Genomic DNA, 17,091 nt, shown 5'->3' with positions numbered 1-17,091 from the left:
CGAACATGACTGCCAACTGATGCTTAGCATTGCAAATGACCCACCAGAGCACTAAAAGAAGGGAGAGTCAGGAGGGGAGGAGAAGAAAAGAGGAGTGCAGAGGGAAGGAGCGAATACAGGGGGAAGACTGTGGAGGATGTTGCAGGGGAAGGCAGGGAGGGAACAGGAGGTGGTGTGGGTGTGTTTCACTATTTGTAAAGGCAAACTCATTCTGTATGAGCTCTTTGATGGAGTGCAGATCCATGGCTCCAAGGACAAGAGAGAGGCCGGTAATGTGATAAGTGGCCTGGCTGATTTGATTCCATTCCAAGTCAAACACATGTTTTATTCTGCTCCATTTGATGCTGGTACCATTATCTGTCTACCTGGCCAAACACAGACAAAGTGCATAGTGATAATGATACCTAGAAAACAAAACAATGAAATCTTTTGTCACAAAATAGATTTTGCAGTATTTTGTGTGGGTGTGTGTTTGTGTGTGTGTTTTGCAACCTTAAAGCACACAGTTTTGGGTAAACAGAAGGTTAAAAAGTCTTGACCTGCAGCTTCTATACAGATGATTTTCAGATCTACCCATTGTTCCAGTATCTCTACCTTCATTAAAGACAACTCAGCCTGGATGTAAGAATGCCACCTTCACCTCAACCTTTCCACAGGACTTCTCATAATCCCGGTCAACGCATCAGCATATCGCAACATCACTGTTAATCTGGGTTCGACAATATAAACAGTATTAATGACAGCAAAGAACCTGGAGGGGGTGGGGGTTTGATCAATTTAAGTTCACTGCCCACATCTAGATGACTGTCTGGTCATGCAGAATCACACTTTACAACATCAGACAAATCAGACCCTACCTGTTTGAATATGCTGTGCAGCTCCAGGTTCAGGCTCTTGTCATCTCAAGCCATTTCAAACTCGTATGACATTCTGTCTTAAGCAGAACATAAACAAAGATATCTTTATGGAGATATTAGGTGTTTTTGTCTATACAGTTACACTTCCTCGCGCTTGATGAATGCACAGAGTGACTCTGCACATGTACATGTGCTCTGCGTCAAGTGCAAGGAAGTGTCATTGAGCTTCAAATCATGATCGAGCTAAGGAGACAGCAGATGTCGAGATTTATAGTGAAAAGGGAGTTAAATTTTGGTCTGTTTCTCACCCCATATTTATCGTTTCACTTCAAAAGACATGAATTAAAACTACTCAAGTTTTATGGATTATCTTTATGCTGCCTTTATGTCTTTTTTGGAGCTTGAAATTGTTGGACCCCATTGACTTGTAGTGTAAGGACAAAAAAACAACAACTCATATCTACATAAACATATCTTTGTTGGTGTTCTATAGAAGACAAAAAGTAATACAAGCTTGAGACGTTATAAAGGTGAATAAATTATGAGAGAATTATCATTCTTGATTGAACTAATAGCCTTTTTCACACTTCCGTGTTTGTTGCTTCAGGGGATGGCCCTCGCAGGGTAAACGTACTTTCCGGTAACAACAACAGCCATTGAAACGTGAGCAAGATCTGCTAGAATCAAAGTCTTTATAGAAATTAGCGTGCAAATGTTTGAACTGGCTTTAAACTTTGTGGGTGACTCTACAGAGCTCTAGTTAAGATCTTAAATATGGTACAAGAACATCCTGACAACATTGAGGAAGGCATAATATGACTGAAGCCAGCATATTCACTGAGATATTCAAGCTGCTACCAGCGATCTAGTCCTAGACTACACTGGTAATAAATAACTCATGAATTCTCTGTCATTTAATTCTGTGTCTGTTCGGGTCGGCTCTTCATTATCACAAGAGAAAGAAGCATGTTGTGTGCAGAGCAAAACATCGGCATCCAGCTCCCCTCCCTCACACACCTGTACAGCTCCAGAATGAGAAGCAGGGCAGGGAAAATCACATTTAAAATCACGTTTAATCGCTCGCACCATGGACAATCTCATAAACAGACACATTTCTGTCATCTCTCTCATTCACATGCTCCTGACATCATCATAAAATTGAGTGCAGTAAAGTTTCACATTTGGGATATTCATTAAACTGAACCATACAGATGGAACCATACAGATGTTCAGAAAAACAGCAATTTCGTGGCAGGGTTTTTTTTTTTTTTTTTTTTTTTTTTTTTGAGAAATGTACGTAGCTAATGTAGCTGTAATGGCTCTTATGGCTGCTCATCATCATCTTAAAGTCTGTAAATCTGCACTGTAAAATCCGATGTACTGCTAACTTTGCACAAGTTAATACTATTATAGATAGTATTAAATGCATTGTTTTCTGCACAGTTCCTTATTGCTCTTTGCTGTTCTGTTACTGGGATGGTATAATTTGTTTTGGAAATAGGTAAATAAATTTAAAACAGGACAGAGTGACTTGGTTTAATTACTTAATTTTATCATTTAGACATTTATACATTATTGTGAAAAAGGCTAATTGTTCATAACATTCAAAATTGCAACCAAAGGCTACCATAGTTTGTGACCATAGTTAGCGACAACAGGCTAACGATGCTTTTGGAAAACACATTCCCCGTTACTCTTGAAATTTGGCATTGTGGTGCTGCTAATATTGTTGACTCCTCTAAGATAAATTGCTTGTACTTGTCCTCATTTGTAAGTTAATTTGGATAAAGGTGTGTGCTAAATGTAATTAAAAATGTAAATGTAAATCTAAAAAGTCTCTTTAAATCTATCTGTCTAATGATAGTTTTTTTAGTCTATAAGCATATTCAGACATGCAAAATATCCCCTAGTAGACTGTTCAAGGCTGACTGTAATTTCCTGTTCTGCTTTTATTCTCACTCTGATTCATCGCTGTTTATTATTGAAATCTACCCTTATTGGTTGGATAAATCTGTATGTGGGCCTTGGGATCCAGTGTTTGGTGTAATCCAATTACAAAGTTATTAGTTACTGTAATGTAATTATGTTTTAGTCAAAGAAGTAGTGCAATATATTACATTTTGCATTCTTGTAATCAGATTACAGTTACTGAATTTTAATTAATTTAATTATTTTTAAATACATTATAGGGTTATTCTTATTTCAAATATATTATTAATTGTATTAATACATGAGTTATCACCATTATGAATCATTATGAAGGAGAAATGCCGAGTGTATGACTTGTGTGTAACAGTGAACAAGAAAGAAATTATTTTGAATTTGTTGAGCGGAAAAGTGTTTTAGAAAGTAATTTAAAAGTTATTAGTAATGTGATTACTTTTCCAATTAATTAATTAGTAAAGTAATCTGATTACAAATTTATAGAAATTATTAATCATTTGTAGTAGATTACCATTTTACCCATACCACTTACCCAACACTGTTGGGATTACACCTTTTCACTGAAAGTGAACATTGGAGCATGATGTTCACATTGTACTTCAAATATTCAACAACAACAACTGCAACCAAAAGCCATTTTTAACAGCTAAAAAGCAGAAAGGCTGATCTGAACCTATATTCTTCGATCCTCTAATCTGACATGTAACGGGATATGATGTAAGGAAGAATACAGACAGTGATGGGTGAAAACACTGAAGTACTTTTTTTCAGTAGAGTAACTAGAAGCTTCAACGAATGGAGGCTGGAGCTTTTATTTGAAGTGACAGCTAGATTTGACGGACTGTACTGGTATTCTCACTTCCCTATCTCAATCTTCACAAATCTGGAGCAGGTGCGTCCAGAGAGACCATGTTTGCCTGTGTTCCAAGGTCTACATAGCCTGAAGTTTGTCTTGCTTGTATTGGGGAAAAAACATAAGGCTGTGAAGCACCTGTGTAAAGATGTGTTTATCTGTTATCTGGTGTCTCCAGATTTTCCAGGCACAAAAGACTCCTCTGCTGATGCGATGTGTTTGTAAGTCCCCTTTTCCCAGATCTTTACTGCCACCTCTTCTTCTTTCCCATAAACTTCGAGTTCCACTAAACATAAGCTTAACAGTTTTTTACGTGGTCTTTAGAATGAAGCCTATATCGGCCAAGCTGTTGAAGCCCATATCAGAACAGTAAAATAGTACTAGGGCCAATTTATTCCAAAATCTTAACTAGAGACAGCACGTGTTAAAGGCACACTGGCCTCCTAACATTTTTAATGCCTCTCTGTATTTGTGACACACACTATCTATCACATAAACTTTGGGACAAAGGTGCCTGGAGAGTGCCCCAAATATGTCATTTCACAAAAAGAGGAACTCCTGCAAACAGATTGATTTTCAGCTCAGCACTTCTTACGTTGTCTGTTTACAGTTTAATCAAAGATGGTTTCACAAAATCTGTCATTATCTCAGGTTCCAACAATGTTCCCCAATGCATTGAACTTTTTGGAGTTCAAGTTACAGTGTTACGGCCTGTTCACACCAAATCCATTTTTTATTTTCCTTCGGTGTGATTGTTCGTTCCACATGAGCTTTTGAACGGTAACAATGGATTCCGATGGCACTATTCACAGTGGGTCTGACCAAGGACTGATTAACCACCGGCCCGATTGGGCCGTTGCTCAGGGGCCTCTAAGCCCAAAGGGCCCTGAGCTCTGAATCAGTTATTTATTTATTTTGAGATCCATGAAAATGTCAGCCTTATGTGAAATACCATTTGTTTGGCCAAATGCGTGCTGGACTACAGGAGCGCAAGCACAGGCACTCAAGTGCACGCTCAGGGAATCTGCATCTCACAGGTGCAGCACATTTATTTGAAAGGACTACAGAGAACGGCATCTGATTCACAAAACGCTTTCAAACACAAAGATAAGGTGCAGTTTACCCTGGCTGTCTACAAAACTGATGGTTTAAATTCATATAAGCAACAGCATTCGTGCAACAGTATGGAGGACTTTAAAATGTTTTAGTCCTGCATGCATTTAATGTTTAATGATAAAGCAAAAGATGCCTTAATACCCTAAATATGTGCACAGTAACCTTTTGTAATATTTGGTTAACCGCAAGAGTTCACGAACGGTTATTGTGTTATTTGTCGGGACTCGGGAATAAAAAACATTTATTGCCATGGATGCGTCAAACACAATCTCAGATGAAGTGCACAGTGAGCTATGAGCCTAAATAGCACAATACATAGATCTTCAAATGATAAAATCACATTACAGTCAAACAAAAATAATCTCTGTCACTGCCTGCAACATAGTAGGCCTTTTCTTAATAAATGGAAAATGAATAATTCTGCCCGGGCAGGTTCACTTTCCATGAGGTAGCGAACGATACAGTTTATAAACCTCTTTGTGATGCTTTGATTTGAAATGATTTAGCAAAATTTGTGTAATTATTGTCTGCACACCAGAAAAAAAAAAAAAAAAAAAAAAAAAAAACATTGGCTCACTGTTTATCAAGGGCTGAAACTTTGCCAGGTGAAAAACAATCTGGAATCATGTGTAACAGTCACATTAAGTGCTCTTTGCAACCTGAACTTCATCAGAATATCGATGTCTGACACCAGCACTGAAAAAGCTTGATGCAGCGCAATAAATGATGAAACAGAACTCAGGTGTCTCAAGATGCGTTTATAAATATTAAAGTTCTTTTAAACTTAATGCAGTGTCTAAAAAAATGCGACGGTACTGAGTTGTGGCATAACGATCAAAAGCGTCCGTCCAGTGCGTGTTTGAAAAACAATTTAAAAACAGCGCAGACACACGTGTGAACAGCCGTAACTCACCCTATACCCTGCTTGAAAAACTGACCCAAACCTGGCCCAAAACCTGATGGTTTGTCGGGTACTGTCGGACTCAGGGTTGAAGACCAATATACACATGAAGAATAACCGAATAGTGATTTTGGTATTTCAATACCGTGCACATCCCTATTAATAACGCATGATTTTGGATCAGTTCATAATTAAAAAGTACATATGATTGCTGTGTCAGACATTGCTACAAATTTTTCTTCCATCTGTTTGAAAAATCCAACCAAATCTGCCAAGCGTCCTGTAGCGCTAAGGTGAATGTAGTCACGTCATGGGGGGCCTCCATGGTGTACCGGCCCACGGGCCACTCAGGTCTTAATCTGTCCTTGGGTCCAACAAATCGTCCGCCGACAATTCAATGTTTTATTTTTTTATTATTATTATGGAGAATGGTCCGTTTTTTTGTTTGTTTTTGTTTTTTTGTACTACGATGAAAACTGACTGACCAATGAGATAAGAGCTTTTTGCAGCTGCTCAACCCAGTGACCCAGCCACCAACATGCGCTAATCAATTGGCAAACACTGGCATTGGACATGCTGCTGTAACACACTCTTAAACATTATATACTTAAAAAAGTTTATGAACCATATGTACTGCGAACATAAACCCATTCTGTTTTTGAATGTCTGATTATGTTTTTATTTTTATTTTATTTATTTTTTTGTCTTAAATGTACATTATTTAATATGTAGCCTATATCACTGTGCCTGTAATGGCATTAAAAATAGCAGCGAGGTTCAGCACTTATTTGCGCTAAACTCATAATAAAATATCCCATAAAAAGGTTTGTTACATGCAATGTTTAAGACAAACAAATTGCAGAACCACACTACTATTTTTATTGCAAAGACAATATAACAAAATATTGAAATAATTTAAATAAAGACCGTGAGCAGTGTTTTCTTTAATATTATTTTTAATATATATATCATATTTTATATTATACCTGTTATTCTTAATAGTATTCCACGTGTATAAATATAAATGTACATTGTTTTATTATCCAGGCATTATAAAAAGAGAAGTTGAGTTTGGGAGTCTGGAATATAGACCTACTTGTGGCAAAATACATGTGCAAATAAATATGCAACAGCTCTCTTTATTCATCTCACTCGCATAAAAAACACAGATTATATACTCCTCAAAATGCATCAACAGCACTGAAAGAACATAATGAAACAGTTATGCCAAATTAGGAAAATAAATGCTTTAACAGCATTCATTATATTAATCTCTAACAGCTGAAGGTGCGGGGCGGAGACTGGTATACTGGACATGTTTAGATAGCAACATATAACAACAGCGCCGCCTACTGTACAGGGGTGAAATAGTTTTTCATTTCATGTTTATATGACACTGTGTGAATAGACCTTCCATCAGAGGTTCGTCTCGCAAAATCATCACAGATTTGGTGTGAACAGGCCTTTACGCCTTGTGCCGCTCTGCATGCAGAACAAGCATTCTACACAGAGTGCTCACAGTTAATTTAATTTCAACTTTGACCTCGTTTGATGATGATCTATCAAAGTTTAGCCAGTAATCACTGGATAATTTGTATGACATATCATTACTTAGGCAGTGCCAGAGCGAAAATGGAAGATAGAAGAGAGACTGATTCTGTGCATATCTAGATAAATCAAATTGTACAATCAACAAAAGCATATATTAAGAGAATAACCCTCAAGTTACAAACATTAGGCATTCTATGTAAATGTATAAAAAGTAAAATAGTGAAATTGGCCTTACAGTGACGCTATCTGTGACGTTTTTCAAGTGGGATCGAAACATGACACTTGTGTGAGAAGTGTGTTAACTAAGTAATACTTACAAGTAAGTAATAATTTGTACGAGATGGCAAAATCAAAAGATAATATACGACTTGGCATGTACAGAATGGTATGACTTCTAGAACAACTAATCATTAAACAGAATTTCAAATTGATTTTTACCTAGTCTCCTATCCAACACTTTATATATGAAAGGAAACATCTAGGGGGCCTGGGTAGCTCAGCAAGTAAAGACACTGACTACCACACCTGGAGTTGCAAGTTCGAATCCAGGGTGTGCTGAGTGAATCCAGTCAGGCTTCCTAAGCAACCAATTGGCCTGGTTGCGAGGGTGGGTAGAGTCACGTTGGGATAACCTCCTCGTGGTCTCCATAATGTGGTTCTTGCTCGCAGTGGAACACGTGGTGAGTTGTGCGTGGATGCTGCGGAGAATAGTGTGAGCCTCAACACGTGCTACATCTCTGCAGTAACGCTCTTAACAAGCCACTTGATAAGATGCATGGATTGACTGTCTCAGGCACGGAGGCAACTGAGATTTGTCTTCCACCACCTGGATTGAGGCGAGTCACTACGCCACCACGAGGACCAAGAGCGCATTGGGAATTGGGCATACCAAACTGGGGAGAAAATGGGAGAAAATCCAAAAAAAGAAAACAAAATGAAAGGAAACATCTGTCTAACAAATTTGGTTACTCATTCCATATTTATTTTTGTAACACACAGAGGTGGGTAGAATAGCCAAAAACTGTACTCAAGTAAAAGTACAATTACTTCAAAAAATAAAATAAAAAATAAAATAAAATACTCAAGTAGAATAAAAGTACTAACATAAATAATTACTTAAGTAAGAGTAAGAAAGTATCCAATTAAAAGAGTACTCAAGTAGTGAGTAACTCATTACTTTCACAAATGACATAATAGACGTTTACTCCCCTATATTCCATTACATAATGCACATTTAACATGTATTACAGAATTATTATTATTAATGGAAATTCGGTCATCATTCACCATCATGTTATTCCAAACCCGTATGACTTTCTTTCTTCCATGCAACACAATAATGAGATATTAGACAGAATGTTAGCCTTGGTCTACTTTCAGTGTATGTATTTTTCTTCTAAAAATCTTCATTTGAGTTCAGCAGATGAAAGAAAGTCATACACCTCTGGGATGGCATGAGTGTGAGTAAATAATGAGAATTGTAATTTTTGGGTGAATTATCCCTTTAAGGGCTCTTGTCAGATCTGGATGAATTTGTCAATAAGAAGAGAGGTTTGGAAACATTTCTAGTAATTATTACAGTGAAAACGTGAAAATGTCCCACAAGGACATTATATATAATGCTGAAATATTTACCAAAGCAAGATCATGTTTTATTAATACCTACTATAGATATGTCATAGCTTTTAAAGTCCTGTGTGGATTCTTATTTCAGTGTAGTTACAGTTTTCAGTGTCATAAGTATTTAGATCATTAGTTCTGTACAGCAGTACCGCCGCTCTCTAAATGCAGAGTACGCAGCCTAGTGCGTAGGGCACCAACCCCGGTCATGGAACACTCTGAAACCGCACCCTATCCACTATATAGTGCACTATTTCGAGTGTCTGCCATTTTGTAGCATTGTCTGAATTCTGAGTGAGCCACTTGTTCCTAACTTTTGTTCACTCATTATTACCCACAATGCACTCTAATTTAGAGTGTACATTTGATGTACACTCGACGATGGTTAATTTCCCACAATCCACCATGGGGAAGACGTACGAGCTGGGAGTTTACTGCTTCCTTCACTCCTGCAATGTTTTATTTCATGCTGAATGTATTAAATTACTTTTTGACAAATCATTACTTGATTAAAATAACAACATATAGAGAGGCAAAACATACAGATACATTTAAAATGTACTCTTTATTTGATAAAATGTGTTTATTCTTTATATTAACACAGTATATATTAAAAATGACTGAATGACTAAGAATTAAGATTTATTGTATTAATATATTATTTAATAAGAATAACAAGTAAGGCCCAAGTATTTTTAAATTTTATATGTGACGTTGTTTCTGTAACAGCCCCAGAGCTCCGACACTCGGTGTATACGTCAGCGTCCAAATCACTCACTCATTTCGTTCACTCACTGCTGAGATAAAGTGCACTAACTGCCATTCACTATATAGGAAATAGTAAACGATTTCGGACACAGCCACTCTCTTCACCATACAATCAGCCTCGCGCCTGCACATCTCTCACGCGCGCCTTGCTGTGCACGTGCAGAAATAATGTCTGTTCGCGCTCCAGTTGTCGATCACGTGAATGGTAGAACAAAAGGCATTTATTTACACTTAACTTGGATGTTTACATGGATTTATACAGTTAATCCTGATTTAAAAATGTACACTTATAAACTGATGTCATAAGAGCCCAGTTACATTATCACCCTGAACATGACCATCACATTACACAGAAAAGCCCGTGTTAGCATTAGAGCCAAAACTTAGCTCAGCATGCTGCCTTAAATTGAAGCTGAGATTTTAATCTTGAAATATCAGCTTGTCTTGGTGTTAAATGAAGGCACTGCATGATGAAACTACTTTTTTTCACTGTGCGGAGCGAAGAAAGTGTTTCACTTTGAAGAGTTTGATGCTGCAGCAGTAATTGAGTGACAGTCTGTGTCAGCGGCAGCGTGTGCAGCTGTGTGAACTTCCGCTCTCGTAAAAGTCCCATTCAATAATCTCTCAATAAATTACACATTTACTCAAATTAAACCCAGTAATGTAATGACAGGAATGCCGTCCACTGTAAAGAAGTAAAAGTAAAAAATATAATTAGAAATTTACTTGAGTGAGAGTAAAAAGTACCCACTTTTAAACCTACTCTAAAAGTACTTTTTTTTTTTAATTTACTATGTAACTTATTAATAAGTAAATGTAGCACGTTACTACCCACCTCTGATGGTTTGGGTAAGGGATTACACTTTATGGTTAAGTTTAGTTTTAGGTTTGGGTTAAACTTAGGAAAAAAATTAAGAATGTTTGTTCAAAACCCTGATGTTTCTCTTTATTCCATTGTACACAACAGAGATTTTCCTATTAAAATTGTGGTTAGGTTTTAGTTTAGGATAGGGACTTGGGAAAAACTTAGAACTTCGAAAAATTTTTATTAACATTGGTTTGTTTATTTTTTCTCTATATAAGTACAAGTTTTCTACAATCCGAGTCGTGCAATTTCTTACAATTTCACCATCTAGTAGGATTACAAGCTGTCATGAGAGTGGGTTGGCTAGTTATGTGTAGGGGCCTTTAGCCTCTCTGTTACCATTCGCCATACTCTTTTAGCATAACAGTCACCCCTGTTTTGATGTTGTTAAGACAGGTGCTAAAGTCATTTTCTATAATTCAGAAGCCCAAAATGTTTACTAGTGGTCATCCAGGAAAGTGTTTATGGTTATTATAATCTTTCTTTAGATGGGCTTTGCCATGAAGATATGGAAATCAGTCCTCCCCATGTCCTTAAATGAAGCTGGTAATTACAAACAGCTTGACACTTGGGTAATCATGCCTCCCGAGTGGAAAAGGCCTCTTACATTTACTATGTGTGCTGCCTAGCATGGCAGCAAGACATACCACAGTAACAGTGATGGTTTGCACTAATGTAAATATGCATAAACTTGAATCTGCCTTTCTCACCCTCTTTCCAGTTTCTCTCTTTATGTCTTTGCGTATGCTCACCAGTGCACTGCGGTAGTGATTTATGTCTCTAGTGGAATGGGTCAGCATGTTGAGGCTGTCTTTATTTACTCAGGTAGGCATTAAGATGACTTCAGCCTGCTTTAATGAATGAAATCAGGTTGCTGCAAGGAAAATTAATCATTATTGTCATATTTTATCAGTATTCTACTTATGGGCTGCTGGGCCCCATACTACAACAACATGTATTTGTGTGTGTGTGTGTGTGTGTGTGTGTGTGTGTGTGTGTGTGTGAGGGAGAGAGAGAGTGGGAGAGACAAGGAGAGAAAGAAAAGAGAGAGCACAGCATCACAGGCAGAAGAAAAGGCAAGGTGAAAATGGCCATTTTTGTAATGGTACTTAGAGAATTTAAAGGTCAAATTGTTGTTTCAAATGTTAAATCTTATACAGGAGAAATGTGTTCTTTATAATGACTTTTCCCTAACTGCAATTACATTGTTCACCAGTAGGGGGCAACGGCACCAAGGTCAGTCATGCGCTGTACTCATGTGAAGCCTTGCGTGAATTCAAAAGTGAGACTCTGCATGAACAGTTCACATGCTGAAATGGAGCTTTGCCACAAATACTGACATTCCTATTCTATTTTGCATGTAAGCTAGTGAAAATGTATAAACTATTGCACTAATGTTCTAAATATAAATTGTTTCAATGCATATATCTGTTTCTATACACGTAATATAGACCGAAAATCGAGTACTTTAATAGTTACACATGGATCGGTAGCGCGAGTTAATTAGTTGCTGCGAGTCGGAAACGCCTTAGCTGTTGTTTCTATATAGAGTTTTCACACAAATATATTCAATCTTTGTTAATGCAAGTGAATATTTTTATGCAAAAGTGAGATGCACTGTAAACTGATGCATTTGATATCTTGATTATTGTAAGACATGTGCTGTATGTGTTATTATTGAATCTAGTATTGTGTGTTCATTATTTCATTGTATTTGAGACATTTGTGCTTCTATTCGGATATCTGACATGTTTGCATTTGAATACGTGAATTCAAAAGTGAGACTGCATGAACAGTTCACATATTGAAATGGAGTGTTGCCACAAATACTGACATTCCAATTATATTTTGCAGAAATTGCAGAAAATAAACAAGTAATATGTAGCCACCCTGTGAGCCAAAGTGTTTTCATTCTGGGAAGTGCTTCAGTGAGTGAGCTCCAGAAACGAACTTAGACAACAAACAGCAAGCATGGAGGAGTTGCAGGACAAAGTAAGCCAAGTGCTACTGACACTGAATGCTCCAGACCTCATACGCCTGAAATGCAGTGAGCCTACAGCGGGGTTTGAGAGCAAAAGTAGATGTGCCCTCATCAGGCTAGTGGAGAAGATTTTGATATGACACAGAAGAGGAGGAGGACAATGAGTTATTTCTGCAGTATCTTGAAGATCTTCTGTCCTTTGTTGATTCCTTAAAACAGCCAAACCCTCGTGTGAAAAAGACTGTACAGAATGAGCCAAGTGAGTTAGATATCCTGAAAGAGAAATACTCCAAGTTACAACAGGAGCAATCTGAGGCTAGACAATCACTTGAGGGGGAGATTGCAGCAGTAGAGCAAAGACTGAGGGCCAGTGTGTTAGGACAAGAGTCGAGAGCTGTGTTACCATAAGTTACTCTGAGGAAGGAATTTTGGATCTGTGGGCAGATTGGGGAAGCAGGGCAGTGTGAAAAACTGTTAAATGATGCAGTGAAATTGCAACTCAAACCTTACCTTAGCAACCCCAGTGTCACAGACAAAGTGCAGATAGAAAGAGAAAATGAGGCTGCAAATCTAGAACCTGAACGTCAACAAAAGTTGAAAAAGGCTGTCATGAATAGACCCCCCAGACTCTGTGAAATACAAACCTATGAGTGTCCCCATGAGCCCAAATTACCTCCTCAAAGATGCTCAGAGCCCGATAAGGACCCAAAGGCTGCCACAGTTAAATGCAACTCAACCCTGAACAGCAAAAAGAGTCAGAGCAGATGTGAGGAGGCAGATTTAGGCACCAGCCAACTAACTGAACAACTCAGAGCAGAGGTCATCGAGATGAAAAAGATAGTGGGTGAGACTGTGGAGAAAAATGAATCACAAGGGAGAACAGAAAGAGATACCACTGCTGACAGAAACAGACTACGGAGATGCAGAGCATGTCAGGAGGTGAGCAATGCAGGCACTGCTTTAAATGTGGTCAAGAGGGACAACTCTCCAGAGGATGCCGACGACCTACAGAGCAGCAGGGAAATGGCATAGTGCTGCTGAGATGGGACCCTCAGTAGCCCATAAGTCTGAGTCCCCACTTAGTCACCCAGAACAGACAGCTGTTCCTTGTGACCCAAAAAACAGTGTTAATTATATCCATCTTCGACACCACGCAAAACTCGTAGACCTCATTGGCAGGAGATGTCTAGACAATCATCGGCTGGATGGAGTTCTGGTGGAAGCTCTGTGGGATACTGGTGCCTAGGCAAGTCTCGTTAATGAGGAGTGGAGAAAAGTGAACTTACCTCATCGTACAGTGAAACCCTTTGATTAAATTTTACAGTCAGGTACATTGATTGGGCTGGCTGCAAATCAAACAGAAATACTGTTCTTGGGCTGGATAGAAGCTGAATTCAAATTAAACCCAAACTTGAGCTCTGCACAGTCACTGCTCGTACCCATCCTCGTATCAAGTGACCCAAATGTCGCAGAATAGCCCATAATTGGATTCAATGTAATTGAAGCAGTTCTCAGTGGAAAGACGGGACAAGAGTCAGAAAAAGAAACAGTCTGTGAAGTAAGCAGAGCTTTCTCTGTGACATTAAAAACCATCAAATCAATGCTTAAGTTAATTCAGACCACAGATAATCACACTGAAGTGGGCATTATACATGCAGGGAAAAATAAAATTCATCAAGCAGCCCAACAAGTCATCACTGCCTATGTCAAAATGAACACAGGATCCCAGTTGAAGTGCCAAAGCCTTTTATTTGTCCCGAATGATGAGCCTGTGCTGCCAGAGGGGGTCAACATCAACGAAGGACTAGTCACTGTTCCTGTAAACAGATCCTTGTATGTGACAGTGCCAGTTGTCAATACTAAAAATTATGATGTCACCCTTGATCGTCGCACAGTCCTGGGCCATCTCCAAATCATAAAGTCCGCATTCCTTGTGACAACTGAACAGACCCTCAGTGATAATGAAAAGAACCACAGTTATCAAACTGATACAAACCCAACTGAACTGGAGAAAAGGGAAGTAACAACAACCCAAAGACACAAAAGCCTGACCAATGGGACCCTCCTGTCAATGTAGATCATCTAAGTACTGCACAGAGAGAAACGGTGAGGCAGTTGTTAAGGGAAGAGTGTCATGCTTTCTCTTTTGATGAGGATGATGTCAGAAGTATCCCCTCCTTGAACCTGCATATTACACTCCACAACACCACACCTGTGAAGAAAACATACATGTCAGTCCCGAAACCATTACATCAGGAAGTAAAAGTATATCTACAGGACTTGTCAAACCGAGGGTGGATAACTAAATCTTGATCACCCTATGCATCACCTGTCGTTTGTGTGAGAAAGAAAGACGGGACCTTACGCCTGTGTTGTGATTACAGAGAATTGAACAGAAAATCAGTACCGGACCGACATACGATTCCAAGAATCCAAGATATGCTTGACTATCTCATAGGCATTTCCTGGTTTTCGGTGTTGGATCAAGGAAAAGCCTACTGTCAAGGGTTTCTATATGAGGAAAGTAAACCTCTCACTGCCTTCATACCACATTGGGGTTTATACCATTGGAACAGGATTCCCTTTGACCACAGTTCAGCACTTGCTGAATTTATATGGAGTATGGAAGAGTGTCTGGTAGGCCGTAAGGACATAATACGCCAACCCTATCTCGATGACAACCTTGTTCATAGCCGAAGTTTTGAAGACCATGTCAACCACATCAGAGCAGTCTTGCGGAGATACCAACAGCACGGAGTAAAACTCAGCCCACATAAGTGTGAGGTCTTCAAAAGAAAAGTGAGATTTGACTCTTGGTGTCAGGTGAAGGATATACAATGGACCCTGCTGAAGTTGCCCCAGTGCAAGCCTTAAAAGAAAGAGTTCCCACTACTGTAGGTGATTTAAGGAAAATGCTTGGATTTCTCTCATACTACCGTGCATATGTACCTGACTTTTCCGGACTAGCGAAGCCCCTATACTAGCTGTTGTCATCCCCATTTGATAAAGCACCTGTAGAGAATGCCACCAACTGACGCAAAGGTAACCTCTTCTCTAACATGCCCATATAGTGGATTCAAACCCATCAAGAGACACTGAACTTTCTCATTGACAAGCTGATTACACCACCAATCTTAGGTTACCCAGATCTCACCCAACCTTTCATTATGCACTGTGATGCATCACAAGAGGGGCAAGGTGCAGTGCTATACCAAAGGCAACAGGGCAAGATGGTTGTGATTGGATATGGCTCCAGAACCCTAACCCCTCCTGAAAAAAATTATCACATGCACTCAGGGAAGCTAGAATTCCCAGCACTAAAATTGGCTATATGTGAGCGCTTCCGTGATTATCTCCATCCTGCTCTACACTTCACAGTATATACCGATAACTACCCCCTGACCTATGTCCTTTCAACAGCCAAGCTCAACGCCACAAGTCACAGGTGGGTGGCTCAACTGGCAGATTTCAATTTCTCCATAAAATACCACCCTGGTAAAAACAACGCTGATGCTGATGGCCTTTCTCGAATGTCACTCAACATTAACCAGTTCATGTAGCAGTGCACAGAAGGGGTGTGTCAAGAAGTCATCAGTGCTTCTGTTCAGGGAGTGTTAGTGAAAAAGGACACCCCACTGGCCTGGGTCACTGCAGCCCACATGCATGCTCTACAAATTGTTAATGATGTTTCTGTGCCCACAGTAGACAAGCCTCTTTTACCAGAACAGATCCGGGGAAGCCAAAAGAATGATCCAATCATTGGTCGAGTCCTAAATTTCAAAGTTGATATCCAGCAGCCGACCAGACGAGCACTCAAAACAGAGCCAGCAGATGTAAGGATTCTGTTGAGACAGTGGTCTAAGTTGCATATCGGTGATGAGGGCATCCTGTACAGAAAAGCAGATGAAAGAGATCAACTCATTCTGCCAAAAGAGTATCACCAGATGGTGTTAAAAGAACTCCAAAAAGAGATGGGACTCTTGGGAGTGGAAAGAACATAAAGTCTGATTTGTGATAAGTTTTATTGGGCCCGTATGAAGAGAGATATAGAACACTTTATCGCCAATGAATGTGAGTGCCTGATGTGTAACAAAACACATAAAGCGACTAGAGCCCCTCTCATTCTCATTGTCACCACACGCCAATTTGAGTTGGTCTCTATAGACTTTTTACACCTAGAGACCTGCAAACAAAGATTTGAGTATATTCTGGTCATCATAGATCACTATACTCGCTTTGCACAGGCGTATGCCACTAAAAATAAGTCAGCAAAGACTATTATGGAGAAAATCTTCAATGACTTCACCCTACGTTTCGGGTTCCCAGAAAAGATTCACCATGACGTGGGCCGTGAGTTTGAAAAACAGCTAATGTACCAATTGCAGACGTGTTGTGGTGTTCGAGCTTCTCATACCACCTGTTACCACCAACAAGGAAATGGGCAGGTCCATGTTACGCACCCTCACTGACTCACAGACTGGAAAACCTCACTGGAAAAAATGGTTCATACTTACAACTGTCCCCGCAGTGAGGCCACTGGGTTTTCTCCTTTTTACCTGCTTTACAGCCGCTCTCCCCGTCTTCCCATAGACCTCCTTTTCAACCTGCAGCCAACAGAAAAACAAGAGAGTTATG

The sequence above is a fragment of the Myxocyprinus asiaticus genome, chromosome 34 (assembly GCF_019703515.2).
Source record: "Myxocyprinus asiaticus isolate MX2 ecotype Aquarium Trade chromosome 34, UBuf_Myxa_2, whole genome shotgun sequence".
NCBI lineage: Eukaryota > Metazoa > Chordata > Actinopteri > Cypriniformes > Catostomidae > Myxocyprinus > Myxocyprinus asiaticus.
Note: the sequence above shows the minus strand (reverse complement) of the source record.